Source organism: Anastrepha obliqua, chromosome 4 (assembly GCF_027943255.1).
Source record: "Anastrepha obliqua isolate idAnaObli1 chromosome 4, idAnaObli1_1.0, whole genome shotgun sequence".
NCBI lineage: Eukaryota > Metazoa > Arthropoda > Insecta > Diptera > Tephritidae > Anastrepha > Anastrepha obliqua.
The window spans coordinates 68,403,038-68,428,394 of record NC_072895.1 but is presented as its reverse complement, the minus strand read 5'-3'; the positions used below and the strand labels follow the sequence as shown (position 1 = coordinate 68,428,394).

At 34.4% G+C, this 25,357-nt stretch overlaps 1 protein-coding gene across 2 annotated transcripts in view; it reads right to left on the bottom strand.

Annotated features, from left to right (window-relative positions):
• The window catches only part of LOC129245136 (leucine-rich repeat-containing protein 4B), a 46,363-nt gene extending 21,364 nt beyond the window's left edge, over positions 1-24,999 (bottom strand). Inside the window, exons 1-2 of one of the 2 annotated variants that reach the window (XM_054883144.1) lie at positions 24,421-24,999; positions 17,974-18,029 (exon numbers count right to left, since the gene is read on the bottom strand). The gene's annotated coding sequence lies outside the window, so the exon portion shown is untranslated. The remainder of the gene's footprint in view (positions 1-17,973; positions 18,030-24,420) is intronic. The other variant, XM_054883143.1, reaches the window with a different exon arrangement.
• Between the last annotated feature and the right edge of the window lie 358 nt (positions 25,000-25,357).

The window sequence follows — 25,357 nt, the reverse complement described above, 5'->3', positions numbered from 1 at the left end:
TTCATTATATGAATGTACATACAAATATACTATACATGATAAATAAGCGCATATTGGCAATTCACAACCTAATTCGCTGACCTTAAGTTACAGATTTTCCAGCCAACTTTCGAGTAGGGATAATAACTTCCGAGCTTCGGCCATGTAGTAGACCTCAGCACTGACGTCTGTTCTAATCATTTCCACAACTTAGTCCTTAGCAAATTTTACATATAAATGTATTTTTGGTCAAAAATCGTTAAATCCTATGGTCAATGTAAAAATTATCCAGCAACTTGCCAATCATTTAATTTGCGAGAATTCTCTCTCAAAGAGAAAAATATCAAAAGAAATACCTCAACGCAAAACCAGTAACAACAAAAATAATTTTTTTTGCACTTGTGCTACCTCGTATTAAATAAAAAATAATAAAGCAATTAAAATCCAAAATAACGAACTTCGGATGATTTCGTTTTGTCCATAATAATTTGTTCCATCGCTGTGAGAAAAAGAACATCCCATTAATAATTGCAATTCGAAAGTTTAAATTCGTGTTTATTTTTACTTTGCGATTATCTGTTTTTCCCACTCTCAAGTTCTTACAAGTAAAAATTTTTCCACTAAAACTTGTAACTTCCCCTCAAAATGAAATGTCATTGCAAGTTTTTTGGGTACATGAACACCAAAACATGATAATTTGTATCTATTGTTATAAACTAATTGCTTCATGAACAGACCTCATAACTGAGCTGTCAGTTGTCAAAATCAGCTGTAAAAAGTCAGGATACTTTCCTACTTATTATCGAAAGAACCAGCAACAATTTCTCATTAATATCTATAAGTATGTGCATACATATGTATGTATGTAATATATGCGTGTGTATTTATAAAACAGCGATTAAATTCATATTTACACAAAGGACGTAGAGTGAGTAATCGCTACATTTTGTATACATTTTATATGTTATTTATAATATATAATAGTTAAATTTTTTTTATTCTCACTTCACATAAAATAGTTTTATCTCTGCTAGACGGACTTAGTACTTACATTTATACTTATATGTATATACAGTAGACCGGAGCGACTTGTTTGAAATACGATTTTTCCATACCGCAACGTCGAGATTAAAGCTGTAATAAGTGGTGATGTACCTTAGCCATAACCATAACCATTGCAATCAACTGTTATGATGAAACATATGTGCATCACTGTTAACGATTATATGATAGGTGCTTTTATGACAAAATGCAAATCTTGTCATTAATTCTACTTCAAAATTAGCTGTAATTGGTTATAGCGCGACTAGTCGACGCATGCTGTAATGCTGCTGCTATGGTTATGGTTACGGCTACGGCACCACTAATTGCAGCTTAAGATTCCTTTTGTCGTTACGCGCAAAAAATTCTTCTACATCATAGGTCGTACGTAAAATAAATTTCGAGACTCAATAGTTTGATTTTTAATAAGCATGTTTGGGTTAGTCAGAATTTTCAAGGCTCTTGAAATATTAAAAAAAATTGGTCTGAAAATGCATATGTATGTATGCAGGGATATATTGGTACAAACAAATCAATTTTTGGATGTATTTTTATTTAAAATCAAAATTTTTACAGTTTCCAGTTCTTATTTCTTTATGCATTTATCGATTGCCAAATCGCCCGGTCCAATATATATATATATATAATTGGCGCGTACACCCTTTTTGGGTGTTAGGGCGAGCTCACCCTCCTATTTGTGGTGTGCGCCTTGATGTTGTTCCACAAATGGAGGGACCTACAGTTTCAAGCCGATTCCGAACGGCAGTATTTTTATGAGGAGCTTTTTCATGGCAGAAATACACTCGGAGGTTTGCCATTGCTGCCGAGGGGCGACCGCTATCAGAAAAAGTGGTTTCTTAATTTTGGTGTTTCACCGAGAATCGAACCTACGTTCTCTCTGTGAATTCCGAATGGTAGTGACGCACCAGCCCATTCGGCTACGGCGCCCGCGGCCCAATAATAGAGTTATCTATTTCGTGATTCTGAAAGTAGTGTCATATAGTGTTAGTTTATTTGACCAGTTTTCATATAATATAATATTCATACAATATTTTCCTCAATTTCCATGGCAAAATATTGAAAATTGCCGAATGACAGTGAATCATCAGAGGCGCGGAGATATCATGACTCGCAATAGACTAATCCGAAACAAAAAGTCAAAATGCTTTTGCTAAAGGAGCAGTATCCTTGAAAAAAATTTTTTGATCTTCTAAATTTTTCGTATAAAAAATATATTTTCGCTAAAAATATAGTAACTTATTTGTTATTGTAAAATTAATAATTATTAAAAAAAAATAGAAAAGTTCCCACGGCTATCTGATGAATTATGTGAAGAAATACCTACTATACAAAATTTCAAATGATTCCTCCATTAGACCGACACAGGCTTACAAAAAACACGAAATTTCAAAAAAATGCTTTAAAGCCAAACAGGTAAGTCACTCGGCCTGAAACTACGGACGCTCAAATACACAATATTCTTACGATACTATATTGATACAAAAAAAAAACAGTTTAAATATCCTATTCCTCTTTAAATAATTATCCAAGTATATACTTTTTACTTGAGCTCAAGTAAGTATTTTTGTTGTGTTATGTATATATGTAAGTATTAAGTATTTTCATTACATGCAAAGGACAGTGACATGCGGATGCCGTGGCCGAATGTTTGGTGCGTGACTACCATTCGGTAGTGCCCGTGCATGAAACGCCAAAAAAAACATATTTTCTTCTGATAGCGGCAGGTAATGACAAACCTCCGAGTGCATTTCTGCCATGAAAAAGCTCCTCATAAAAAAATATATTCCGTTCGGAGTCAGCTTAAAACTGTAGGTACCTACCTCCATTGGTGGAACAACAACAAGACTCTCAACACAAATAGGAGAAGAGCTCGGCCAAACACCCAAGTAAGGTATAAGCGGCAATCGTGATGGAAAGAATAAAGAGATGGCTCCTATCGTGGTACCGTTACTTTGCTCTCAGCAAATTTGACATTGAGTGACGTCGTATTAGCACTAGTATGGCCAGATTACCATTTTCGTAACTTGATTTAGCATTTTTTTGTGTGTTATTTAGTTTCGGAGTTTCAAGTCTTTCTTTCTGACATTTTTGTATCCTGTTCTAATTAAAATTTAATGTTTATAATTTTGTAAAATAATCTTTTTTTTTAATTAGCTCAATAGTTCACTCAGTTTTATTTAGCTTTACTTTTTTTAACATCTGCTCGCATTGTCCGCGATTGCGATTATTTTTGGTTTTCCTCTCCTTTCAGCCATCAAAATTCTCTCTCGCTACGCTATCTTTGGATATAAAAATTCACTAAAATGCCCATTTAAAGAAAAAAAAACGAAATTTGTATTGAATTATGCGTGACAAATTTCTTAATTTTCTTTCGTTACAACATTTTTTATTGGCAATAAATTTATAAAATTAACTAAATGTCTGTGACCGAAATTCGCACCCTTAGACCTACATACTAGACGTGCTGGGTTATAACTTTGCTCTACAAAAATAGCCAACTCACTTTCAGAATCATATGGTGGCTTTTCTGTTCCAAACCTACGATTGAACAGTGTAATTTATTTAAATTTTCGTCACAACTTGAACGCTAGTCCTAGAAAGGTGTTTGCAGTTTAAGTTATGTGTTTATGTCTGTATGTATGTACTATATAACTAAGCCGATAAGGTTCATATTAATTAAAGACCTCTTCCGCTTGCGCATTCATACCTGTATTCTATGAAATATTTTGACTATCCACTTTCAGCAAAAGTTAGTCATTCTGTTCAGCAAAATTTTATACTGACTGTCATATGTGGTTGTAAATTTTATCAAGATCTAAATATTTATCTCGCTGTACAATGTTATTTTGTTTCTTTTGATATATCTTGGGCATTGGTGTGTTTGTAAATGATTTTTATTGGTATACGTGTTTTTATTTATACTGTCATACGCAACGGATTAAATCCTATAGGCACCTGCTATCTCATAGTCATCTTACCGTTGTTGCCATTTACCTACAACCATTTTCTTGTAATAGAGGTAATAATAAATAAGGAAATAATCACATATGCAGTTATATGCAGATGATAAAATATGTGTGCCTATATTTGAAAATACAGGGCTATCCAATTTTAAATTCCGAAAATAATATTTTTTAAATAAAAACGCTTAAAATGTGAATAATGCTTAAATTTTTGTTATTTACTTTAGAATGACAACGGAGGTGTAAGCTCGCCCCACTGTCTTTTATATATATGTATACATATATAACAAGTTCTGTCAATTACGAGTAAACGCGTATATTGGCCACTTTTGAGTCTTCGGTTACCCACAGTGAAATTTTCTGACACAGAACATTTTACATAGTCGTTAAATCCTTCATTTAAAATGACTTTTTAAACCTTTCTTAAAAATTGGTCAAATTGACCCACAAAAATGGAAGCTGTATCTCTACATACATGTACGGGCAATGCTGCTGGAGTGTCAATGCTTGGCCGAATACAAACCCGGGTCGTTCCGGTAACGTAGAAAGCGTTCCACAAAAATGGTACCCGTGAAATCCTCCTATAGAACATTGTCAACAATATTTTCATCAGAAATCGAATAAAACTTTTTACAACAGATTTCTATGACAAAAATTTGCGCTTCAAAAGTCTTTCAAGGGCTACATGTCCACCTTTCTATTCCAATTGACAAATCAAAACGTCCTGTACTTTATGTCAATGGCTTCTAACAGAAACACAATCGTAATTTTTCTTTCTATACAGACATACATGTAAGTACTATTTACCTAATCGATTGAGCAAAATTTATTACCAATTTGAAAACATTTTCCAAATGTAACTTGTTGTAATAATTTCCATCTGAACGCTAGCTGATAATTGCTAAGACTATTTTGCTGATTCCCTCATCTGACATTTGTAAGTGTCTTCGCCGACAGACGAAATTTTAATGCCTGCCAAATTGACCCCATTTCACTACACGTACAAACGCTTTGCCCTGCTGGCGTAAATTTACAAGTACATACACACACATATGTACGTACGTATAAAGACTCAAACTTTGACAACGACAACAGCAAATTCCTTGTGCTAATTTTAAATTCTCATATTGCCCGGCGCACTCCGCTAAACCTCGCTAAACATTCATTCGCATAACACAAGGTGTTCACTTTAACTTTACTTTGCTCCCTTTGGGCTCGGCCAGCGTCGAATGCAGTCGTGCAAATGAAATAAAAGCTCAAATACTAGAAAAACGCTTCAACGACAACGCAGATGTGAAATTTAATAAAATTATGATTTTCTAAAAATAAATCGATAATAATAAACATGAAAGCCAGAGGGCCACACGTAGATGATTGTAATAGTAGCGAAAATTTGAAAAATTATTTTCGCCTATTTTTTAAATACATTTGCCGTTATTTTAAGTGCTCCATGCCATTTATGATTTACACTTTGAATCCCGCTATAGCAAAGTAAATTAAATTTATCGATCGAATTGATTTTTGTGAAGATTTTTAGTTGCTCTTTTATTAAAATCACGGAAAACAGTTACAAGGTAGCATTCTTATACTCGAAGATTAAATAGATTTGGGTGGCAAAGAAAAGGTTAACAGCCTTTATGTGAAATAAACTGTCATGCGGCAACCGTAGGCGCATGGTCTGGGTTTGAAGTTGGTTGTGGAAACACCAAGTTATAGAGAAAAAAATTGTTCCTTGGCAGGCAAAGGTAAATCTACGAAGGAATTTGTGAAATGGAAAAAAAACTGCTCATAAAACCATCTGCTGTTCGGAGTTATCATAACACTGTTGATGATGAGCTCATTGTCATTTTAGTTAGCCTTCCTTCCTAGAAACTGGTAACCGCTGCATGAAACCCTATTATAAGATAAACCTGTTTTAAATTGACTATAACAAAGGTAAAATCGATCCAAGCCAAAGGCTGAGAATTTTCAATGTTCGAGATTGGGGTAAATACCAAAAAAATCCTTACTCAGTGACTACAGTGTCTGGGTACGTCTATATCCGGTGGCTGGACATGCCAATTCGTCTCGTTCAACGAAGTTTAGCAAAGTTTAGCTTTATATGCTGCTGGTGTTAAAAGCCAAGTTGAAAAAGGTAAGGAGAGCTTTAACAACCATAAAAAAAAACTTTTCCTAGAACACATTTTCTATTATATACATATGTATGCACGTAGATTATGGTTGAAAGAATAGAGAAGGTTGTATATATCGCGGTACTGTTACTTGACTCTCAGCAAATTTAACAGAGTGAACTGTTGAGCTGAGGTAAATCTAGAGTCTTGTTTTAATTTTTTGGTTTGCAAACAAACTTTTTCTTTCTATTGTCTTTCCCTAATTTTGAATTTTCGTTTAAAAATCTTCATTATCGGTTCTTTCACATACTTCATCTAGATTTCCGCTCCAGTAAAGCTACATTCATTTCTCCATTTCAGTCTTTCAGTCTGCGTAATCTTGTATTCTATAAATGCCTTCGACTCGCAAAGAGTTAGACGTATAGATGAAGTAACTGGCATAAATAAACATATAATATATTGGTAGCACTGGAAAAGAGCTGCCAAAATTTACAATTGCCTGGAAGCACGTAATGAGTAGTAAGACCGAGTTCACACATGCCAACATTTCTTGCTTGTGATGATTGTGCTTTGCCAACACCCTTTGTATTCTCGTACTTGTCAATGTTCGCAAGTTGAAGCACCAAAATTTGCCCTGCATGAAGGGCGATTTGAAGAGAGATTTGACAGCATTGAAAATAGTGATTTATACCAGTTTTGTGAGGTATAACCAAAGTCGCTAGCGGTGAATATAGCTGTAGTTGTTATTGTAGAAATATACTTACGTTATGTACTATAGATCACAGGTGGTATTCGTCTAGCGCATCTGATGGTAGGCCCAGGAAACTAGCTGTTTCGACAGGTTGCGTCCAGAGGGAGGGAGGTGTTAGATGAGTGGGTTTGATGGGAAAGTGAAAAGGTGGTTAATGTCGTGCGGGGTGCCTTCACATGCCGGACATATCTTTAGTATGTCGGGGTCTATTCTGGATAAGTAGGAGTTTAACCTACTACAGTATTCAGAACGTAATTGTGCCAAGGTTACGCGGGACTCTCGGGGTAGCTGGAGCTTTTCGTCTGCAATGGGTGGTGGTTGGCCTCCGATAACGGTATTCGGCGGTCGGGAGCTTAAGGAGGTGGTAAGTGTCTCCCAATGAATGTCGCTTATAGTCTGTCTGTACACTGTCCGGTCCAGTAATTGTCGGTCTTTTTTGTCCTGGATCTCGTCGGCGTAATTGAAGAGCTGCCTCCTGACGTGCCTGGTAGGCGGCTCAGGCTCAAGCAAGTGTCTGCATGGGTGCGACCTACGGTAGCTCCCTATCAGAAACTGCTTGCTAAGCAGTTTGTTGTGCTCCTACACGGCGAATATTGCTCGATAACTTTGTTGTTGTTTTCTGCAAATTCTTCGTGAAGCGGATTAGGCTCAAACAAAGCGAGCAGAGAAGTGGCGAATCGATGGTGCCTTACATTAATGTATTCGACCTAGTGAAAATCATTTCATTTTCTGCGAAATGATTGTGTTGTAGCAGCATAAACATTCCCCATATATATACAAAGAATGCTGCTGAAGTGATTGTTCTTGGCCGGAAATAAATCCGGGTTGTTCCGGTTACGTAGAACCGTCCTTGACGTTTCTCAATTAGCACCAGCTTGCCGCAAAGAGAAAAAAGCCATAAGTCGCTCATTAGATCGGACCAAATGGCTGATTTAATTTAAAAGAAATATAAGTAGGTAAGAAAAAAATTTGTTTCTACACTCTTCATAAATACCAATAACTTAGAAGCACTCCCTCGCAACCGAATTTCTATCGACAGCAGTTCGCATACATACAGATTGGTGGTAAAACGCTCTGGAGAAATGAAAATCACAGAAATACATGCATCCGTATAGATACATCCATCCACACATACACACATAATATAACATACAAGTCTCTGTAAAGGTGTTGCACTCCTTCATGTCATGGTTGTAAATTATAGTATCGCTTATTTTTTTCAATCTGCCTGCCACATTTTCGTTGTTGACCAAAATGCAACAAATGAAAGAAGCAATAGTTGTTGTTTTTGTAATTTCTATTTACATGCCACATGTTGCACGCCACTCTGCTTTGCTGGTGTTGGTGTTTTTGTTTTTTAGTTTGTCGCAGTTTTTTTATGGGCTTTGTGTGCACACCCATACTCACTTATATAAGGAAATGTGTATGAGTTTATTGGCATATTCGCAGTAGTTTCTGAAAATTAGCCGCAATATTTCCGGATGCCTAGCCAGCAAAAAGTTGGCCCAAAAATCGTAAAAATATGTTTCTTTGTAATACATAAGTATGGATGTATGTAGATTCGTTCACAAACAAACAAACAAATATGTGCACCATTTTATTACTTCGAAGATGTGGCCATATGAGAGCGCTCAAAGAGTTATAGGTAGTTGGGGCAGCCACATCACATCGACCTCCATAGCAGAACTATATACATATGTGTATGTGCATGTGCATATACGTACATACATATTTACACACAGATGTATTTAAGACTAGACCAAAATTGTGTTTATTTATATTTGCATGGCTGTGCCTTTGACCAACTGCTGGCCAATTTTTATGAAACTATTTTTTTTTTTGCTTTTACAATATTTTTGTGGCCCACCCATTAAAGAACTTCTGGGAATTATTAATATGCCCATTTCTTACACACACAAATTTTTCAATTTCAAATCAAAGTGGTCTTTGCGTACATTTGGCGCCATTCTTTTATTTTCATATTTTTCGATTTTTTCTCCACTCAACTTTTCACAATTTCTCAAATTTTGGACTTTTCGATTTTGGCCATCAAACAACACCAAAAGGTATACTCATATTTCATTCAAATATGAAATGTTTATAAATTTCCATATGGTGGTTCAACGCATGCCAGTATTTTGTGTAATTTTTGCTTCACTTTTATAAAGGAAATTTCGTTGTTTTTGCTTTTCATCGCGGTATTTTAATTGATTTGAATCATTTGGCATTTTAATGGGTCCCAATGCTGTAATTGCATATAATTTATGTCTGTTTGTTTGTATGTAAGCACCTTGCCTTGCAAGCAAATAAATATTGGAAACTTCTGCATGCATACCAACATACATAAAGAACCACATACACATACATATACATATCTACTTGAACGTGGGTGGCTGTGGAATTAGTTGAAAATATTTTAATCACTAGATAAATATTTGTGAATGGATTTATGTGCATTTGTAGTTAGTGGTCGACATTTGTCATATTCATGGATTTTGGCATTTTAATAAATGCCCACATAACAGGTGCAATCGATGGTCTACATCTTTGAAGCGGCAGCCACAGCTGAAGGAGGCGCTCGCGTGCCTTTTCGGCAGCTCGAGATTTATTGCTTAGCAAAGAGCAAACAAATATTTAGCTTAGAACAATTTATGTGCATACAGTGCATGTCACAAAAACTGAGATATTTGATTTGAAACACATTTAGAAAAGCCAGGGATTTGTTTGTAGAGATAGGTACAAAGTGTCCAAGGGGCTCGGGGTTAGTTCATATTTGATATATGTAAATATGTAGAACATAAAAAAAGGGGTAAGGAATTAAAAAACATCTACATCCGCCGCCGAGGCCAAGTGCAGTTGTACGTGACATATTTTGTATTTTGTACATACCGCCTTGAGTTCGCGGGACAAGCACCAGGTGAAGCTCTAAGTGAACTGATTTGATTTATATTTTTATTTTGTTGGATTGCCACATTTGTTGGATTGCCAAAACTGTTTTGCTATTGCATGACATTTGTAAAAGTTACACTGTCTGGAGTAAATCCATCTATCTCTGGACGTGGTTTCGATTTTTACCGTATTAAAAATGAATTTGAATCTGAGCCAAATGGTTTGTATTAAATTTTCCGTTACAAATGGGTTCAATGGTGCGAAAACCTCAGAAATGTTGGGAAACTGTTTGGGTAAAAGAAAACAGCCGCTTACAAGTGGCTTAAACGCTTCAGAAAAGATCTAGAGTCCATCGAGGATGACAAACCTAACGGCAGACCGTCGACATCGGAAACTGATGAAAACATCAATAAAGTCAAAGAAGTGTTGATCAATAACTGCGTTGATATTACCAAAGACAGATTTCTAAGGCTGAATCTGTCCCAACATTTATAAAACGCATAATTTCTGAAGATGAGATGTAGGTTTATGAGTTTGACACGCAGTCCAGGCATTAGGCGATTGAGTGGAAAGCTCCGAATGAACCAAGCCTCTTCATTTTCAATCAAAAAAGTAAGCATTGCTTACGGTTTTTATGGATCTTTTTGCTAGAAGGTCAGACAGTTAATAAAGACTAATATTTGGGCGTTATGAGATTTTTACCTGAAGCAATTTGCAAAAAAAAAAGAATTTGTAGGAAATTAACTGTGGATTTTCACCTAATTTGGCATCCTAGGATTTTTTTCTTTTGATTGTGTCAAAAAACCAGATCTATGACGAAAATGTTTGAAACGCCAATTCTTAAGAAACCTGAAGGTTGCTGAATCTGCTACAACAAAAACAACAACATAAAACTTGAAATTTTCTTTACACTCTTTTTTTACACTAATATTGAAAATTTGTCTAAAACTTATTTTAATTAGATTTTTGAAACAGGTGGCAATCCTATAAAATACATTTAAACTAAAGCCATCTAAATCTCTTTCGTTGGATCCCCATATTGTGATACATTCGCATGTAATTCCATTCTTTTACGACTTAATTTAAATTACATTTTTTAAACAGCTCGCAAAAAAAATATTCCAACTGTTAGTCAACAGCTCGAGGGCAGGGTGGGCGGAGGTGTATACTCCGAGCATCTGGGGATCTCCTTCAGTTTTCGGCTCCCCGACTACTGTAATGTCTTTCAGGCCGAACTGATGACAATAACGAAAGCCGCGACAATGGTACAGTGTTATGCGATATCCGGAAATGACATCTACATTTTCACTGACAGCCAGGCGGCGATAAAATCCCTCACAAAGCAGTCGACAACCTCCAAGGTAGCCATGAAATGCCGCACATCTTTTAACGAGATGGCTGAGTCATTTCGCCTAAGGATAATATGGGTTCCTGGCCATCGCGACATTGAGGGTAACTGCAGAGCCGATGAACTAGCGAGACTCGGCACCAAATTGACCGATGGGTGCATAGACAATGACATAGGCATTCCCTTACAAAAATGTAAGCTACTTATCCTTGAAGAAATCGTAAGGAAAGCAAACGAAAGATGGCGCAATGAAGCCACCTGCAAAATCGCCCATCAACTGTGGCCGACTCTTAGTGCTAAACGCACAGAATCTTTGCTAAGCCAAAATAAACACAGTCTTAGCACACTGATTTCAGTCATAACGGGGCATTGCCTAATAGGTAGGCACGCCCAAAGGATGGATGTACAAGTACACGACTTCTGTAGAAGTTGTCTTGATGAGGAAGAGGAGGAGACAATCTTGCACCTTCTCTGCCATTGTCCTGCTCTATCCAGACGGAGATTTCCTATTCTAGGCAAACAATTTTTTAACGAATTGGAAGATCTCAGTTCCACAGAAATAGGAGATCTTCTAAAATTTTTGAAAAGCGCACAATGGTTTTAGGAGAAATAGGGAAAGCTCCCCCACGCGGCATCACAATGGGCTATGAGCCTGAGTGTGTCCCACAAGACAACCGCTTCAACCTAACCTAACCTAGTCAGAGTTATAAACGATTCGTGTGCCAAATATAATTTAAATCCGTTCAGGCCTTTCTGAATAAAGACAGGTCCCACGGTGTCAGTTTTTCATTTCATCAAATTTTAAATCATCCTGTAACACTCAAAAAAGTTCTAACTTCAACAAAATATTATTTTTTTTATGAGACATACACTAAGCGAAATAACTATATGGAACACTAAACAATTTTTTTTTTTGTAATAAAATAATCAGAGTTTAAATCTTTTTACCTTTCGGCATAAGGGAAGAAAACAAAATTAAGAAGAAACCATGCTAAAGGATTTATATCAGTCTTTTATTGTAAAAATTTATTAATTTTCAAGGGCGTAAAAGGAAATAGAGGCGCAGAAGGAATAATAGGCGGCCGCCGTAGCCGAATAGGTTGGTGCGTGACTACCATTCGGAATTCACAGAGATAACGTCGGTTCGAATCTCGGTGAAATACCAAAATTAAGATAAACATTTTTCTAAAAGCGGTCGCCCCTCGGTAGGCAATGGCAAAGTGTATTTCTGCCATGAAAAAGCTCCTCATAAAAAATATCTGCCGTTCGGAGTCGGCTTGAAACTGTAGGTCCCTCCATTTGTGGAACAACATCAAGACGTACGCCATAAATAGGATGAGGAGCTCGACCAAACACCCAAAAAAGAGTGCACGCGCCAATTATATATACATATACATATATATATATATATATATATAAGGAAATAGATATCTGGCACTAAACGAATAAAAATAAGTCTTACGAAAACCACAAAAAACAATATTTAATAGCTTGTATGTCCTACATTATTTATTGTAACAGATACTAGTCGTCGTGGCATCGAATTTACGAGTGACTGAAGGCCACTAAGGACGATTTTGGCTTATTTTTTAAGGTGCAATAGGCTATTAAACTGGCGTCCGCCTTTATAAACTTGCTTGCTAAGAATACTCCAGGGGTTCAACCGAGGCCCTAGGTTAGAAAGCCACAAATGAAAAGGTTTTTTCTAATTACGATTGCCCCAGCTGGCGATGGCGCCGAGTGCGCTTCTGCCACAAAAAAGCACCTCATAAAAAACCTTCCGCCGTTCGTAGCCGCCACCAAACTGTAAGTTCCACTATTTTTGGAACAACATCAAGGCGCTCACCAGAAACTGGAGAAAAATCTCGGCTAAACACCAAACAAAGGACGTATGCGTCAATTATTTTATTCCTCCGAAGTTATCATTCGATTTTTGCGGTAACATTTCCTTTATGATTTTGGATGTCAACGAAAACATTGTGTGTAGTTTTTTTCGAGTCTAATTAACCTCGAATACCAACGCGCAAACAAAATAAATATGTATACATATGTAAATTTATGAAATTCTGGAAAATATTACAATAGAGGAAGATCCATACAAATACGTATTAGGGTGGGAAACTTTGTAAGCATAGAAGAAATAACATACAAGCATATGAGCATAAATACTTTTGTTGTACAATTTTTTATTGAAATGTGCATTAAAAATATAAGATTCCTGAGTTAATTGTTTTAAAGAAAATGGTTGAAATTAGTATCAGCAGAAATCAAATCCACCATCTATCATCGTTTTCAAATTACTTTAGTTTATATTTAAAAATTATCTAAAAACGTATTGAAAGATTTAGTAACTGGTTTGAAAAGTATTTCTCAACTTAGAAAAATATTTTCTTATTAAATTTTACGCATAGCGATTGTGTACTAAAAATGGATCTTCCCTAATATCACACATAAAAACACAGTTCTCCAAGAATGAAAGCCCAGTCACAGCGAATGCGTAAACTCATGACTCCGATCGAAAAAATTAAAGTAGTTTATTTCAATTAAAGCCAATTAGTTAGAAACGACGACATCGTAAGCGACTGAGACCAAAACACTTCGCAAGTGCTGAAGAAATATGCATCATTGTTCAATGTACTACATATTTATATACATATGTATACATATGTATAGATATGTAGGTACTTGTACGTAAATATATTTTGTTAAAATTTGCGTTCTAAGCAAATACGTGAATATATATACATACTTGTGTAATATGACTGTAAATGTATTGAAAGAAGTGAATTAAATTTAACTGGGCTCCAAAATGTAATGCAGTTTGGAATATTCAATTCATTGATGAATCAATACTGGCTATCAATGGGCGATAAATTTTAATTACAGCTGCAAGTGAATATATCTATAGATATGTACAAGCATATGTGCGAATAATTGAGGCTGCTCAGATACGCAAGTACAAAATGGAAATGGACCGTAAGATGGGGCACGATTAACCTTGAGCCAAAAGCCAACATGCATCGTAACTAAAGAAACCAAATATTGTTAAATAATTTCAAATAATGAGAGAAATACGTGATTTTTTCAATAAAGTTAATGTCTTAAAAAACATTAGAAATTTTCATACAAAATGTAATGCCAGAAAGAAATCAAAAAGAGTATTAAAGTATTTTTGTAATATCTGTTGTAGGAATGAATGGTATATCCACTGTTGATAGAAAACATCGATAATTTCATTTCAATTTCAGAAAATATGCTCGATTACGTGTCCCACGATAGCATCCATGGTCCACTTTTGTTTGCCCAATTATACTTTGAATCAAATAAAAAGTGGCGCAAAATTAATCACCTTATCAGACGATTTATAATTTTTGCAAATGAGGCTATAAATAAATACATACGTCAATCATATTTGACGCATTGGGGCAATGATGCTTTGAAGCAACGGAGTATGCAAAAGTGAAAATAAAGATTTCCATCACTCAAAATAATTTTGTTTTTATTTAATAAGAAATATGGATTGGATGATTAATTTCGCGCTACTGTGTATAATGTGCCAAAAAAACTGTGTAATTATTTTTCTTTTATCGAACTAAAGTAAAAGAGAAAGCTTCATCTACAACAACAAAGAAAGCTTCAGATAAGCATACGCCAATCGGAGACACCGTTAAAAGGCACTTTGGCGCCTCAAATTGAGGAGTGAGTTCAGACTTTATTTTATGTTTTATATTTATATTTTTTCTTATTTCTTTTATTTAAATTGATTTTTTTTCTTTTCTTTCTATTTAATTTTAGTTAATTTATTATTTTTCTTTTTTATTTATTTTTTAGTTTTATCCATAAGTTCGTGCGTTTTTTTAAATTAATAAAAAAAAATTTTAATGTATTTATTAATCAATAATATATTTTCCTTCATTATTTACAAGGTCTTCTCAACGTTTAGGCAAATTTTTAATTCCCTGCTCAAAAATTGTTTGTCCTTGGAGCCAAAATACGCTTCGATATCCCTTTTATAGCTTCTTTTGAGGAGTAGTTCTTGTTACTCATATGGGATTGAAGTCCACGGAAAAGGTGATAATCACAAGGTGCAATACCCGGAGAGTATGGTGGATGCGGCATTAGCTCCCATCCGAGCTCGTTCAGCTTACCTAATGTTTGTCTTGCGGTATGAGGTCTTGCGTTGTCGTGGGGAAACAAAACTTTGCGTCTATTCACTAAAGACGGTATATTTTTGTAAAGTGCCTCATTCAGGTTTGATAGCTCATGGGAATAATAATCAGCGGCTATCGTCTGGTTTGGTTCCAGAAGTTCATAATAAACAATACCGGCCACATCCCACCAAATAGACAGGAGAATCTTCTTGGGATGAAGGCCATCTCTAGGGGTCGGTTCTGGTGTTTTATCTTTAACTAACCATTGGCGTTTGCGAACAGTATTATTGTTAAGGACCCATTTTTCATCCCCAGTAGCGATGCAGTTCAAAAAACTTTAATTTTCAAGCCGTTGCAGCAGCTGAGAACACACATTCACTCTCTGCCTGAGGTTGGCGACGGAAAGTCTAAGTGGAACCCATTTTCCCAGCTTTGAAACCTTTCCCAACTAAACCAGGTGCCTGTGAACTGTTCCATGCGATGAATTTAATCTCTGAGCTATCATATCGACTGTCAAATTTGGCTCAGCTTCTACGAGTTCGAGCAAGGCGTCGGAGTTAAAGACTTCAGGACGACCAGCGCGCGGGGCATCCTCCACGTCGCAGTTACCACTTCAGAATTTTGAAAGCTACTTTTGCGCAGTCCTTACACTCACGGTATTCTCTCCGTGAACAGTGTTTATTTCTGCAGCAACAGTTGTTGCATTTTTACCACTTTTATAAAAAAAAATACAAAATATGCCTCTTATACGCGTTTGAAGATTCCATTTTATTTTTTAACAACACGTGCTTCTATCCGCGATTAAAATTACTTGTTGAATGCACAATATATCAAAGAAAATATAAATAGTTCCGTTATATTCGGCGAATAATTTTTTGTATGCAAAAATCGTACAAAAGTGAAATTATGGGTAAAATACGCACGAACTGATGGACTGACCGATATTTTTATTTATTTTTTTTATTTTTGTTATTTAAATATGTTTTATTTTATTTAAATTTTGTTTTATTATTTTATTTCATTTATTTTAATTTAATTATATTATATATTGTATTTAAATAATTTTGTTTATTTCATTTATATAATCTTATTTTGTTTTACTTTATTCCTTTCTATGTAGTCTTAGTTTACTTTTTAATTTCATTTTGTATAGTTTTGTTTTAATTTTTTAATATGTTTTATTTCATTTTATATATATTTCTCTATTTATGTAACTTAATTTAATTTAGTTTCATTTCTATTTTAATTATTTATTTTATTATATTTATATGACATTATTATTTTGAGCGGCTACCGTAACCGAATGGGTTTATGCGTGACTACCAATCATAAGTGCGTAGGTTTGGATCTCCGTGCATGAAACACCAAAATTAAGAAGAACATTTTTCTAATAGCGGTCGCCACGCGGCAGGCAATGGCAAACCTCCGAGTGCATTTGAAGGAGATGAAGCTCCTCATAAAAAATATCTTCCGTTCGGAGTCGGCTTAAAACTGTGAGTCCCTTCATTTGTGGAAGACGCAAAATTAGAAGCGGAGCTCGGCCGAACCCCCAAAAAGATGCCAAAGGATGTATGTATGGATATAGCATATATATAATGCAGTGTTTGTTTTACTTTACTTTTTAATTATTTTGTTTTATTCCTTTATTTTATTTTTTAATTTTAATTAGTTTTTTTACCCTTTTTTGTTTATTGTAGTTTTTTTTTGTAGTTTCATTTTATTTTATTTCTTATATATATAATTTTCAATTTAATTAGTTTTTTTATTTCATTTCATTTAATTATAACAAAATAGCATTTAATGCAAGGAAATGCATTTTATTTAATTTTACTTTACTGTATTCCATTTACTAAACTTAATTTTTAGTTTAATTTATAATAATTTAATTTTATTTATTTTTTAATCTTTTATTTATTATTTTACTGTATTCATTTTTACTTCATCTGATTTTATTTTATAAGCCCTCAACTATTTATACCCGCCTCTGCCCAATTGTCAAGTGTACGTGAAAAGTATTTTACACAATTAGTAGAATGTCGAAATTTTATGTTGAACATGACGTTGAAAGATTTTCTATATTTTGTAATTTTTGTAATCTTTTCTTGTCCCTTTATTTCTTTGCATACACACTAAAAAGTTGTTATGCGGTTTCCCCTAACTGAAGGCGAGTTGGAAAAAGCACAAATTTATCACCTGAGCACATTTTGTGCCGCTTCGTTTATTCTTCACACACATTTCAGAGTATGTTAAATACACGCATACATACATATGTAGAAATTTGGACTAATTAGATTTATAAATATATAAAAATATAAGAGTTAGTGATTATTTATCGCCTGTATAAAAATCAGAGTGACTTTTCGAGTCTAGCGCAGTCTGATTTGCCATTGCTTTTTTAACCAATATTTTCACTAAATCTCGAGAATATAATTTAATTTAAAATTTCATGAAAATTATAATAAAACTGATTAAAATGGAGAAACAAACTATTGTAGGGTACAGTCCATATACTATTTCATTTATGTTAACTAAGGCATTAAACTTTCCGATGGGAGGTATGGGAGCTCTACTTAGAGTGAAGTTTGCACAATTTAGTATTTCTAAGCACAAAACGAATACCAAAAACATTGAAAACATCTATGATTTAATAAAATCCACATTTAAAAACTTTCATTTTTTTATTTAATTTTATGTATGTAAAAATTATAATTTTACTTACAACAGTTCCAAACTGGAATGCCAAAGAAATTCTTTTACCCAGTCGAGGAGTAAGGGCTAAAAAAATAAGAATAATGAGAGAATTGCATTTGTCTTAAATTTTGGAGTTTTCCTTTTTATTTTATATTTTATATTTTCGTTAGTAGAAAAATTGAAAATAAAGACAAAAAAGTTGCGTACAGAAAAAGCACGGGTAAAGCAGGTATAGCTATTCAAATGCAAAGTTATCTTATATTTATTTCAATTCCATTAGTACAAATATTAATACAACTAGTAGCCAATCACCTTCAGATTATTTGTTGATTCTCTGGAACAAGCGGGCATAGTTGCACTTATTCTCTACTCGGTCAAGGTTTTTTATTTTGCAGGAAATTGTTCTATATTTGTCTCACACAATGCACAGATTGGTGGAGTAACGGATGGGGGGTTACGTAGGAAAGACTTCATCAATTCTATTCGTGTAAATTTCATTGTTGTTGATGTTGTAGCATTAACTTTGCCCTGTCAGTGTAGCGTAATCACCGGTTGTCTTCGTCTAGCTCATCTAACGGTAGGCCCAGGAAACTAGCTGTTTCGACAGGTTAGGTCCAGAGGGAGAGGGGTTTTAGATGAGTGGGTTTGATAGGACAAGTGAAAAGGTGGTTAGTGTGTTGCGCGGTGCCTTCACATGCCAGACATATCTTTAGTATGTCGGGGTCGATTCTGGATAAGTAGGAGTTTAACCTGCTACAGAACGTAATTGTGCCAAGGTTACGCGGGACTCTCGGGGAAGTTGGAGCTCTTCGTCTGCGATTGGTGGTGTTTGGACTCCGATAACAGCATTCGGGGGTCGGAAGCTTAGGAAGGTGGTAATGGTCTCCGAATGGATGTCGTTTATGGTCTGTCTGTACACTGTTCAATGTAAATTTCGTAATGCTGTTCGCAGTTCGCAGTGATCATAGGAGAGGTTCTAGTATCATGAATCATATGTATGTCTTTGTTAGCAGCTACGTAATTTTCCAATTTTTTCTATTGATAATAATTTAATATGCCATATACTTTATTTTACGAAAATACTGGTATGAACAAAGTATAGTAGAATATTAGTATCAGGTACTTTAGCAGGTACTAATTTCGTAAGTAAACATCATAGAAGAATCGTAATGAATAAAACATGCATAATATGTACATACATTTGTATGTACATATATACAATACGTAGAAATGGCTGCAAATGTCTGATACTGTATCTGATTATAAAGTTTATTAAAGCTTAGACATTTATACATACATCTTATCACTGAAATTTATATATGTATATACTAAGTATTTAAGCACATTTATCACTTTTCTATTTTAGCGTTTCCATTTTTGTTTGATGACAAATATTTTAAGAAATGAGTTGTAATAATTGTGTGCCTATCTAGTCCCACCACCTGAGCAGCTTTCACTACCAGAGTTTTCTTTTTCAAATTAGAATATGTATTGAAATTATTTGTAACTACACATGTACATATATGTATGTGAATATATTTATGTATATGTTTTTTGGTATTAAATTCGATCAGAATCCGTGACACTTGGTGCATTTGTCGATAAAAAAAAAAGAAAGACATTCACACTTTTTAGCAACTTAAACTCGATCGTAATGAAATGTGTTTAGTGAGAATTTATTATTTCAGTGCATGTGTATGCACGTACGTATATTTATGACCGTCATCGAGTATTAAAAACAGAAATAATATATGGTTTCAGGGGCAATGGCGTGGCTTTCGCAGGCTTTTCACCTCTGGCATCATAAGCTCTGCATTTCTTGTGACATCACCTGATTATTGTTGGTAGGCATTAACGAATGAACGACGAAGGATTTGATAGCCTTAGGCGAACGCTTGCAAAATACTAAGACAATTGTCACGCCAAGAGGTTGGAGGGTGTTCAAACACTGTCAGCTATATGAATGTATGTATAACTGGAACATTAAGCACCAATTCCACAACAGCATTGGGGAAAATATGAGTATGTCTTCAATAGAATAAGTGGCAAAGAACTCAGCGGAGAAGTATACGCTGACTGAGACTGACAATGGTCGTTCGGCCATGGTAATATATTATATGTATGAATAGAGATTAATGAGAGCTCGATTCAATATATTTCTCAGACTAAGTTCAAAACGAGACTAAACTTGATAACACTGGTTTACAAATAATTAATGACTTTTTCATCCAAGAGCCAAGCCATCCAATTCCTATGTAAAACCGAAAATTCAAAAATTATTTAAGTCATGTGATTTTTGAGATGTGCTCATAAACGGTTTTAGATTAAAGAAAGTAAGTTGATCATATAGCTTTCTGGAGTATCTGTTAATCGGCCATCAATGCTTCTGCACTATGCTGTATATTGTGTTAACGGATAACTAAATTTGCCATACTTCATTTTTCATTAAAATTAACCATTTTGAAGATATATGTATACACATATTTATCATTATTTATTTTTATAATTGGCGCGTACACCCTTTTTTAGGTGTTTGGCCGCGCTACTCCTCCTATTTGTGGTGTGCGTCTTGATGTTGTTCCACAAATGTAGGGACCTACAGTTTCAGGCCGAATCCGAACGGCAAATATTGTTTATGAAGAGCTTTTTCATGGCAGAAATACACTCGGAGGTTTGCCATTGCCTGCCGAGTGGCGACCGCTATTAGAAAAATGTTTTTCTTAATTTTGGTGTTTCACCGAGACTCGAACCTACGTTCTCTCTGTGAATTCCGAATGGTAGTCACGCACCAACCCATTCGGCTACGGCGGCGCCTACACATATGTATTACAAAGTTAAAAAATAAATAAACAGTTCAGATAAATTTATACGTATAAAAATATAGGTACATAGGTATGTATGTATGTATAGAAAAAACGGTTTCCCAAAAAAGTTTGTTTACTCATTTTTTTAAATCCAAAATATCTAGAAAAAATGTATGATATAAATGAAAAACTCCTTCATAGATGTAAAAGTTATTCGCATGAAAATTCAAATTCTAAATTTTGCATGGGCCATACTTAATTAAATTTTAACAAGTAGCCAATACAGAATAGATGATATCATTAGTTGATATTCCTAAAAACAAATTACTTAGCGAAATAAACTTGAATTATAAAATTTTTATAAATTTTTTTCAAGGATAGCAAAAAGAAAATATCAAACTTGAAAAGGCTACACCATAAGTTGGACGAAAAATTGTACCGAAACATATTTCAAGGGTGCATACGCCAACCTATTATACATATACATAAATTGTATCTTATTACACATACAGTCACCCATCTTCCATTTAAATTAACTCTCGAAGTCAAGTACATACAAACATACATGCAAAAAGATGCAATGGCGTTTGACCTTACCCCCAACTGAAGCTGTGCTGTAATCTATTACGAGCTCATACACGTGGTTCAAGCCACGAATATATAACATACATACATACACACATATCCATATGCATACAAGTATTTACCTAGTGCACAGCTCTGTAAACACATCAACTCAAAATGGGTGGGTATTTGTCCACTTGCAATACAAACAAGCCCAGTATTATCAGTGTTTAGGTTTTTTGTGTTTTTCACGAGTAACATGCATAAGCCCACATACATATATTTATCTTCTGCTTGTACAATAATATTGTTGTGTTTCCATTCATGTGTGTGCATTTTTGTTTGTTTGTCGTTTCTCGCTTGGCTGTGCATTACTGTTCACTTCTCTTATTTATGTGTGGCTCTTCCCTTTCAATTTAAATCAATTTAACTTATTTTCCACATTTAGGTACATTCAACGTTCCATGCCGCCTTTATTTTTTTTTTTCTTTCGGAAACATTTAGTTTGTAGAAAATTGTTGACTTCTTCTCGTTTGCTTTGGATCAATGATTTACCCATATATTTGTTCTAAGTATTCGTACAATTCGGCTTAAAACTGGAGGTTCCTCCATTTATGGAACAACATCAAGGCGCACTCCACAAATAGGAGTAGCTCGGTCAAACACCTAGCAGAAGTGTATGCGCCGATGACTTATTTATTTTTTTTATTCGTTCAAGCATTTTAAGAAACACAAAATGTAAAACAAATGTTTGATCGATTAAAGTGGTGTTGCATTCGGGTTAAGAAAAGGTTCTCTAAATTGTTTTATTTTTACTGACTAGTTTTTTTAGAAACAGAAAATTTAAAATTAGTTATAACCACAAAATCTGATTGTGATAATGTGAAGCATAATATTTCTATGTGGGGAATGCATGCATAAGTATGTGTGTGTATTATCTCTATCGACTACTTTCTTATCAGTTTGTATTAGAAAAAGTTAGTAAACAATTTTATGTATTAAAGATGGTGTTCTGATACGACAAAATAAAAAAGTATTTCAAAAATTATTTACAAATAAAATTTTCGAAATTAAAACGTACAGTCAAGGGCGCAGACTGGGTTTCGATTAAGCGCAGATAGGAGGTCAATGTTCACTAAAGTAGTTGAATGTTTTATTTTATTTTTTTTTTTTTTTTTGCCAAGACGATTTACGACACTTTTATTTTGACACTGTCAGCTCTTTTGCGCACGGAATCGCGACTGCTTTCGTGCAGGCAAATGAATCATGCTGAAACAACATTGGAAAATATAAAGTCCTTAGTGTTGGTTTTTATATGGATTGACCTTAGAGGCAGAATCCAGAAACAAATAAAGCTCTTACAGTGAATCTCGTTTAAACCTGTGAGATAAAGCCTCCTCTTGAATGAAATATCCAAAAATTAAAAGTTTAATAAAAATTAAAAATTTTTTGCGTTAAAGCAAAATTGTATTTTAACTATACATAGATGTAAAATAAAAAATTTAAATCAAACGGCGAAGCATTCTGAAACTAAATTTCGACATGCAAGGCAGCTGGAACAATATTCAGCTGAAAAATCACTTTTTTTATATAAATTGTACCTAGTAAACCCGGCCACCCTTCGCTACGGCTCAATCTCAATTAAATTAATGTATACGTAACATAACACAATACATTAGTTTGCTGTAGAAAACGTAATTCAAACTTGTTGTTGTTGTATGAGCATTACATAATTCCCATAATTCTGCTGCTTTGACACTATTTGACCGGGTATTTGAATCAATTAATTCCAGCGCCACCCATCTTGTCAAATTTAGGATTAAAATATTTGTCTTCGTCTTGAATCTGAGCGAAGACGGACCATTAACAAAAATTTTTAGAGATATCTCTAATGCAGTGCCAGCTATCGGAAAATCATGTGAATTTTTTCTAATTGACTTGAAGGCAATTTATTCTGCGCAGGTTTGAACTCATTTGGCTAGAAATTTTTCCAGTTTAACGTTCAAAAACATACGCGAGAAAACGGCTAAGTTTTTATATTCTAAATTAATATACTAATTTTTTATCAATACTAACTTTTTTATTCGTGACATTTAAAAGTGTAAAAATTTCGACCCTATGGAAAGAAAAGTTATTTTCTTTAAGATTAGCGCAACTTGAGTTCAGCAAACTTTTGCAAGAGATCTTTAAGAGCTATCAGTTCAAGAGATGGTATGTTAGTTATAGTTGTTGATCAGCTTACTGGATCGTTTCAGAACTGTTAAATAGATTAAAAGAGAATTCATAAAAATGTTGGTATCAGAATTACCAAGCAAACTGTGCGTTGAAGAAATCAGAATGCTAGTTCAAATGCTCGATGAACTGCCAAAAAGCCACTTTTGACCACAAAAATACGTAAAAATCGACCACGGCGGGCAATTGACTAAATTTGACCAGCAAATATCAATTTCTGTGACTAGTTATATTTGGACATATTCCGCGATCAATATACGATCAAGATAAGATATTTTCAGCGAATTGGCGTACTTTGTTTTACCATTAGTCCATATATTTTAATATCACTTCCCAGCCATTGTATTCAAAAAGCTCACCCAATAGTAGAAAAAGGGTGACGGAAAGGGTATAGGTTCCATCTTATTTTCTCACCTCTTATTTCATCACCAATAAGTCGGATGGAGGAATAGAGTCACCATAAATTTTGCATGTCCAAGGTCGGATGTTTGTCAACAGGTCACTATTGTTCCCTTCATAAAAATTTATCCTAATCTTGGCTTACCACAGCTACCACTTTTATTCGTAAAATAACTTATTACAATTTTCTCAATGATCTCTACGACTTACCCCACTAAATATGTGACCACTTTAAGCACTCTCAATGAATGTATGTATATATCATATAAGCTGACAGAGATCTTCTTTTACTTTAGTATTGTTAATTTTTTCAGTATGCGTTTGGCAAAATGTTAAGCGAGTTTGCTGACGTTAAAAAATATATAGCATTAGATATATTAAGAATTATTAATTCATTATAATAATTAGCTACGTAAATTGCACACAAAGAGCAGCTTTATATATCATTTTTCCACAACACTTAGTAGTTTACCTACCTCTTAAAAAATATTATTCGTAATTTTCGAGAATTTTCGTATATTTTTAGTTCCAAAATGTGACATCGTTATCACGACACGTAGCATTCAAAAGTATAAACTTTGACACTTCCACTTATCAAACCGATTTACAAAGTAATTTTATAGGAGCATAATATATGAAACTTATCACAAATGTGTATAAAAATACAATTTTTTACTTTCGATACACAGTACGTGTATTTTTTTATAAACCATTACCCTTTACTGCACAACGGATCTCACTTTCTAAGGATTCTTTTCATTTACTTTCCTTTCGGAAATTTTGCTTCACGTTCTGCTATCTAAATTAATAAGATTTCATTTTCCTTTCTTTCACAAATTACCCACACAATTTTCACTTTCATTTGAATTTTGCGACGGTGTATTCGTATGTAGTTTTACTATTAATTCGAATTTCCTTTGATGCACGCGTTCTAATCAGTCCGATAAGTACCGTACCAAACGTAACATTAAATTAAAACATGATCGTCGCATCGCATTTGCCCCAGGCAAACAGAACGCTCACGTACAGCGAGAATCGTTACCATACAGTGAAACACCCCGAGCACACAACTTAAATTGAATGGCTGAGTGACCGATCAGCCGACAGCGACACAGTAAAAGGAAAATCAAACCGAATGATAAGCATTCGGAGGCAACGACAACTAACTGTTAAATCAGCTGTTCACTGGAAAATGGGGAAAAATTTCGTTCAAGATATCGCTGTTATTTCACTTGGCTATGTGGGACTAACAGTAACTGCTAATGTTAGTACTGATACTACATATGCATGTATTTATGTATGTATAACAGCAGTAGCAGGGAAAACAACAATAAATTTGTATGCAGTAGGTGAGAAGTTGTGATAATGGAAATGTTTGCGCTGTGATGCCTCGTTGATCGCATACTATTCGAA